The sequence below is a fragment of the Geospiza fortis genome, unplaced genomic scaffold (genome assembly GCF_000277835.1).
Source record: "Geospiza fortis unplaced genomic scaffold, GeoFor_1.0 scaffold173, whole genome shotgun sequence".
Classification (NCBI taxonomy): domain Eukaryota; kingdom Metazoa; phylum Chordata; class Aves; order Passeriformes; family Thraupidae; genus Geospiza; species Geospiza fortis.
In genome coordinates this window covers 5,339,914-5,347,781 of record NW_005054334.1, presented here as the reverse complement: position 1 = coordinate 5,347,781, position 7,868 = coordinate 5,339,914, and the positions used below count along the sequence as shown (strand labels likewise).

General features: G+C 46.2%; 1 protein-coding gene across 1 annotated transcript in view; it reads left to right on the top strand.

The window, feature by feature from the left end:
- The first annotated feature begins 446 nt into the window (after positions 1-446).
- LOC102040375 (suppressor of cytokine signaling 1-like) overlaps positions 447-7,868 on the top strand; it is a 22,640-nt gene continuing 15,218 nt past the window's right edge. The window contains exon 1 of the mRNA XM_031057742.1: positions 447-467. The gene's annotated coding sequence lies outside the window, so the exon portion shown is untranslated. The remainder of the gene's footprint in view (positions 468-7,868) is intronic.

Below are 7,868 nucleotides of genomic sequence, written 5' to 3'. Positions count from 1 at the left end.
ACTGTTGGCAGACAATCCAGTGGTTGGTGGGACAATGGGTCATGGCCAGGAAAATCCATTGCCACTCATGAGCCAGACGACTTCTGGGGAGCAGTGAAATGAGCCTACTGAAGGTGGTGGCATTGTCCAGCCAGCCATGCAAGCACAGAACAGATTGTCCCCAGGCCTGGGCTACCACCTGTGCTCGGGGCATGGGGAACTTCACCTCCAAGAACTTGTACCCACAAGGAACATCCCCTGAGAGCTACATGCTGGACCTCTACCTGACCTCTACCTAATACCAGTTTTTGGGCACAAGCCTTGTTTGGGAGAGTCCTGGGATCCTGCTGTAAATGCTTGCCCTGGCAGTATATGCATCACCGCCCACATGTCTTGGACCACCACACTGGGCTTTCCCCCCCATTCCAGCAGCCAGTAGGACCTGGGCTCTCGTTGCTTTGGGTCACAGAGATAATTCTGGGACTCAGGTGGGAATAATGCATTCTCTAGTAACACTAAACTCCTGTGACCTGTATCCTAAATCACTTCTGGTAGGAGGCTCCATCAGCAGCTGCCTGATGGGAAAGGAGGCATTTCTCACAGAAATGATCAGAAGCAGGTGATTTCAGATAGAGCTCCTAGTGGAGAAGATTGCACTGGGATGTGCTCTGTGCCCTCCCCTCAGTGGCAGGACTGTCACCCTATTAGCCAAAGCCATATTGTTGAGCTGTCCTCCAGGTCCCTCATACCTTCTCTAGTGATGCTACTCACTCCTCTAAAAGAGCAGCCCAACATCTTACAAGACTGTGCATCTCCCCCAGCACAGCCTGGAAAGCCCCCCAGGGGGAGGGCCCTATGCAGGACACCCAGCAGAATTTGGATGGCTCACAGGATTCATTTTGCTGCATCTACTTCTAGTAAGTGCCACAGGCCTCTGCAGTGGAATTGCTGCTCATGGAGGACCAAACTGGATTCCACCTGGAAAGGGGCTGATGTGTTGGCTGGGCTACACTGGATTGGTGGTAAGAAAGGCTGGTTTTGAGTAAAGAACTGTGAGTTAGTGTGAGATATCCCATGTGCTTAGCAAAGGATAATTTAACCTCTGTGTCCTTGCAAAGGAGCAGGGTACCTGCAAGGGTGAACACTGGGACATGCAAAGCTGTTACGCTCCACTGACTTGGAACAGCATTGATCAGTTTGTGCTAGCTGCAGATCTGGTGTGGAAACTTTAAGTACAGCAGATTGATTGCTACCAGGGGACAAATTCCCCATAGCTGGTTGGATTCAAGCACTGAAGTACTGACATATTGATCTATTTATGTTGATTTATTAGTCATAGTCCTGTACCCTAATTTCTCTTGTGCAGTTATACAAATTTAAAAAAAGCACGCTATTGCTAGCTTAACTGTTTTCTTTCAGAGGATATATAGAGGACACACCTCTATATAAAGCCCCACATTGTGAGCATATGCTGCAATCTATAGTAGACAGGAAAATAAAAGTGATAGGAAGCACGTTATCATGCAAGCAGCTCCAACATGCTGGCTCACAGGCTTTAGTTTAAGCTCCATCTACAAATCTTGCTTGCCTTGGAGATGGTCCCAGGAAGTCTCAAGAGTTTAAATGAGCTCCCCAGGTAGGAAGAGTTGTGGTAGGATATCATTCCATGATCTCTGGGCTCTGCTCAACAGCAGCAGACTCATCCAGGTACCTCATGTGGTGTACTTTTTCTTTGGTTTTCCCTAATTTCTTCTTGAATTTCATTTATGTGAATTTCTCATTGAAAAAGTTGCTTACATATTAAGTGCAAAACAAATGCTGTGATGGCTTAGATTGGTTTCTCCCCCTTGTTTCAGATCTGTTATGTTCCTTGTTTATTGGCATCATGCTGTAACCAACTGAGCTAAACTCAGTTTTTCCAGAGCTCTCCAGCTGTGCAGAAGGTGGGAGAGACAAAGAGATCCTGGCTCTTTACCCACCACAGTCTGAGGCCAATATGATAATTTAAATGGAAATCTTTGTTTTAAGCCAAGCAATGAGTGGTTGAAAAAGTGAAGTGCATCTGCTTCAGGGATTCACCTGCAGCATAATTTGGGTAGTGGGGCTGCTGGGGTGTTAAATCATTCCCACATGAACCACTACCATTCAGCTGGAAGCAGCCCCAGGCACACACCATGCATCAGGTTCAAGTGGTGCACATTTATATCACTTTATTTGCAGCTAATGAAATGGCTAGAAACATTTATTGCATATAAATTATATGTGAGCACCCATCATACAAATAAACTCTTTCCAGTCTCAGCTTTCCATTTCCTCCTTAATCAGAAAGTCTGTTATATTTGGGCCAGATTCAGGAGTCTCTGCTGGTTCCCATCCCCTGGGCCCATTTAGATTAACTTGAGAGGTGAGCTACTCTCCAGATCTCTACAAAACCCATACCCACCTTTAGAGCATGCACCTATTTTAATGTATGAAGTGGCAGGGGAAAAAGAGAAGTTTCTCTCCAGCTCTTGTCTAGATTTAACCATCTTTCACTTGGAAAATCTGGCAGATTCCCCATAGGCTGAGATGAAATAATAGTGAAAACCATAAGTAATCTGACACTTGTAATTACAGGCCTACCAGCTCCTTATTGACCTCAGACAGAATAAGGAAATAGCACGTACTAGGATCATTTAAAAACAAGGGAAAAGTTCTAGTTAACACTAAGTCTCATGTGTTTATGGAAAAGACTCTATAAAACTGCTTGGGAACTTTTGGAGATGTAAGTTACAGATTTGGGTTATGCATCTGGCTGACAAAAGTAAAAACTGTTGAAGTAATGGCTCTCCAGTAAGGAAACTGATATAGTCTTACACTGTGTTTTGATTTTTAAAATACTGGAATTATACCAAATTAACACATTTTGTAGTAATTGGACTGAGAATTGACTAGGCAGCAAGTGTCAAAATATTAAAATTGATACAGGCATGTAAGGGGGGGTTGAAACAGTCCAATGGTGAGTTACTCCACCTGGGCCACACTTTTGGTCTGGCCGTGCTGTTTGTGGAAGAAGTGGCTCTGGTGAAGGGCTGACTCAGAGCAGAGCAGCAGCTGAGTGTGAGCTCCCAGTGCAGTCTGAAAGGCTCATTCCAATCCCCAATGTATAAGGGAATGAGGAACAGGTGTAATGAGATTATATTGCAGATTATACTGTGTGTGCTAATTCCATGGAGGTGATTACTGGTGTGAAAGAATTCCCAATTTTGACAGCTATGATTCAATGAGGAAGGGAACAAGTTAGAGAGGCTTCCTGGCAGAGCTTTAAGGCCTGTTAAGGAGTTGGAAGACATTTTATGAGAGAGAAGCATTTAGGACCAACATGATCAAAGCCTTGGCATACCTATGTAGCATTGCATTTTTGCTCCTCCAATTGTCACACTGCCTAACAATGGCACAAGAAAAAACAGTCTAGAAACGAGGTATACGTTCAATAATGGAGAAAGGAGTTAAATACTTCAGGGGTTTACTTAGGGTGCTGGCAGCTTTCCAACCATTGGCAGTTTTTAAATGAAGATGGGATGTTTAACAAAACAACAATGATTAATGTGACAGAGTTCTTTGTCCTGTGATCATCTGGAGTGCAGAGTGGTCTGGAAATTAGTCTACTGCAATAGACACTGCTGTCAGATGGTACCAACCTGCAATGCTTTTGCTACAACCACTCCCAAAATTATAGTCCATAGCTATACTCCTTGCATTTTACATTGTATTACTTTATTTAGAGGCTTGGTTTCCTCAGCTGAGGAAGCCCCTGTTCCTAGGTCCAACAATGACTCAGGACCTTTCTGCTATGGGGTCTCTGCCTCTCCTGGCTGTTTTTGTCTGCTTTGGAGAAAAGCCTGAAGTGAGTGAACTCGGTGCCTGTGTCCTGTGAGTGGGGTTTAGCATCACCACACGCCTCAGTGCTGAGGGGACAAATCTGGGAAAGCATGGGCAGGCCTGGGGCTACACTTCCAAGTGAAGGATTCTCAGCAACGGATTTGGGCAAGATCCACCCATTTCGGCCTCCAGTAACACATCCGGAAAGTGTGGGATAACAAGGAGAGACGATAGACCTCAAGGATACAGTAACATCCTTAACTGAGCTTCCACCTCCATGTCTGTTGGGCAGCAATGTTGGGAGAAGTCACCTGGGCTGGGCATGGATTTACGTGGCCACAGAGCCTCAAGGAGCTCACACCTGAGTCCAGTGGTGTGGAAGGCTGCTACCTCGTTTCCCCTGTCCCGGATTGTCCTGTACTGCTCCAGGGTGTTTGACATGTAGGCAAGATTCAGAGGTGAGGGAGTGGTTTGCTGTACAGTTATAAAAGACTGCAGCTGCTTAAATCTGACCTAAATACCTTCCAGATTATGCAGCCTGGTGCTTTGTTTGAAAACGCAGAAGTCGCTGTCTGCTGGGTCTTCCTCCCTCAAGTGACCCAGGGGCATGGACTGGCAACGAGTAAGAGAGAGCTCGCGTTCTGCGGCGGCCGCGGGGGAAAGCCGCGACAGCAGAGGGTGTTGCAGACTGGCATGGAGGCTGGCAGCCCGCAAGCCGCGGCACCCGGCACCCGCAGCCGCGCTGGGTCACCGCGCTCCGGGCAGCCCCTGTACCTTCGCTTTCCTGGAAAGCAGTTTCTCTTCGTTACTGAGAAGAGCCCTGCTCTGGCAGAGGAAGGAGGGGCCTTGCCACCGCTTAATGCAAAGGGGCCACTACTTGTGCTAATTTTTGTCATAAGAGTGGAACAAAACCAGCCTCTGCTCGCTCTTAACCACTGAAGGTGTGTTTGTTTTTGATTGGTTTCTTTGCGGTTTTTTTTTGGTTTTTTTTGTTTGTTTGTTTGTTTGTTCTTTTCCTGGGGGAGCAGAGGAACAGGGCTGGGGGGTTTTTGTGTGTTGGTTTAGTCCTCCTGGCTCTGTTTTTGTGGTATTGGGGGTTTTTTCTTTCTTCTTAATGCTTTGCTGTTAGCACCTCCTAAAAGGAGGCTTTTAGCAAGTTTAAAGAGACACCATCTCAAAAGGGGAGGAGAGGTCAAAAGGGAAAAACTTCCTAAGACTGACTGCAATCAAACCTTGTACATTTTATATTCTTTGCAGGTTGGACTTGCAGTACATCAGGAGATCGCGGCAGTCACTTCCTACCCACCCCACAAGCATCCTTCCATCCTCCTATCAGTACAAAATCTCAGGCACTGCCCACATCACCTCTCAACCCAGGGTATCCAGGCCTTCCCCTTGCTTTCTTCTCTCCCTTTCTTTCCCATTTAAGCACCTGGCAGGAACCCCCCAGCTTGGGGCCCCATGTCTGGGCCACTTGGTTAGCTATATTGTCAGGGCAGTCTCATATCCTACTGACATCCCATCCAGAAAGTCATTGTCCACACCAGTGGGCAACAGCATGTTTGGATCTGGTGGGGGCCCAGAAAGGCACTGAGATCCTAAGTAATTGGTCACCTGTGATGTGGAATTGGTGCTCCAGCCCCAGCTGAGCTTCCACACACAGGTCTGCAAAGCTGAAGGGCAAGTCAGTACTGGGTGATCTAATGTGTTCACTCATCTTCCCTCCTCTCTGCCCTCCATGTTCCTCTCCTTTGGTCTTTTGGTATCTTTTTTCCTTTCCTCTGCAGATTTTCAATGTTTCATTATCTCCAGTTCTTTCCCCTCATCATATTATCCTCTCCCTTCCTCTGAGGCAATGTTTGCCTTTTGCTTTCCCAGAAAACCATCTTTATTCAGCAGTTTGCAATGACCTGCCCCAAAATACCGTTCTTTTTCCCACACCTGCCAAAGTGACAGGACTAAATAGGCAGACTGTGGCTCCTTCTACCTTATGCAAGATGTAAGGAATCTGCATGCTGAGAAGGAGTGAAGATGTTGGGGTGTTACTTACCAAAGACTAGGAGATTGCTGAAGAACAAGCAGAGAAACACCACAAAATAGAACTATGATCCAAAGGTACAATGAATTCAGACCTACTGCTCTCAGCAGCAGGACTTCAGAAAAAACTCTCTGGAAATGGTTCATTCCGTCAGCAGCTCTATCAATTAATGCTTTCATGTTTAATGTGGTTTAAAGTTTTAGTATCAGGGATAGTGGGGGTATATGTATCCATATGCAGGGAAAAAATGAGGGGTAGGATAAAACTTGAACAAATAAGAACGAATCCTGGCACCTTCTTGGGAGCTATTCCTTGTCATGCTGTCATCAGCATCCTGGGCATCTCAAAAATTGTCTTTAGAAGGGATCCTGCTTTCTCCAGAGATGCAGCAGTGGGCAGTGTTCAAATTAGCCTGCTTGTATCCTCACTGTCATTACACAAAGCCTTTCAGTTGGTTGCCTTCTCCTCCTTCACGGCACAAGACACAAGCAATTTCAGCATCTTTGTGTTTTCTATCTATAATGAAGCCACCTCAGAGGTACCTTGATCCTGGAGACATTTTGGACCCTGTGGTTCAAATCTGAGCTTTGGAAAGCTGTGGTCAATGGTGCCATTGTGACATGTCCCACTGGCTTTTATGGCCGAAGACGATTGCTGCAATACGCTTCAGCTGGAACTGCTGCCAGGTCACACTTTCAAGTGGATGAGAGAAGTACGAGCAAGACCCACAGACAATCTCAGAGCAGTGAGGCTGGATGTTAACTTTTCACAGGCAAAGATGAAGAAGAAGAAGTAGAAAAGGTAGAATTAGACCAGGCCATTTAACGTTAAGGCAAGGTGGCTGGAAGAGTCTATGAAGTCACCCAATAAATGTTATAAATATCCACAGAGGGAAACAGACTCCCTACTAGGCAACTGTAAAGCAAACCACGGGATATTTTTGAAGCTGCCATCCAAAAATACAAAGAAAAGTGTGACAAGCCTACTTAAAAACCAAAAATGGAACAGATGAGCACTTCATCCCTGCTGTGATTTCGAGCTCCAGCGGCAGGTCCTCCCACTGAAGCTGCTCTGAAAAAGAATAAAGTGCTTTGCCCAGATTCTTATGGAAGTTCAGAAATTCTTCTGTGGTCAGCAAAATCTTCATGCTTGGTTAAAAGAAAAAACAAGAACTGATGTCTCAACACTCAGTGGAGCTTCTGGCGAGGCTGAGGATCAGATTCAGCAGCATTTCTGACTGCTTTATGCTCCCTAGCAATGCCAAGCAGCTGCAAAGCTTTTAGTCTGCTGCTCAAGCTGGAATTACAGCTGCTTTGCATCACTAGGCTGGTACAGAGCAGCCAGAGCACATCTGCGTTTGGGGTTTGTATAGAGCTTTTCAACAGGGCAGTTCACCTGGTATGCACACACTAGGGAATGTGTGCAGCATCTAAAGACAGTATGTAGGTGAAAAGAAAGTATGTAGGTGAATGAGAGCTCTGATGACATGATCAAATCATAGCTTCATTACAGGCTAGGCCTTTAAACTGTGAGGTTTGTACTCCAAAGTTTGAATTCCAAAGTTTGAATTCCAAAGTTTATCTTTTCTTCTATTACATCTATTCTCTCTGAGCAGGAATATGCTCATAGTATGTACCATGCGGTGCATTATTTATATTTCATATCATAACGTTTCTCTGCATTTGTAATTTTTTACGTCATTTCCAGTATTTTAATTTGACCCACTAAGGCAACAGCGTGCGTTTCGGGGCACGCTCCTTAAATGCGTATTACCCTGCCACACACGCTGTGCTTCCAGGGTGCCCGGTGTCCTTCTGAGAGTTCCTGCAGTGTCCGAGAGGAGCTGGGAGAACTGTGGCAGGGAAGGTCGGGGCAGGCTCTCTGTTTCCCGCTGGTGTAAGAGCCCTCTGCGTCCCCCTCCCCGCCCCCCTCGGCCCTGGACATTGCCCCTTCCCCGGTGCTCGGAGCCCCGCTGCCCCAGCCCCGCGCG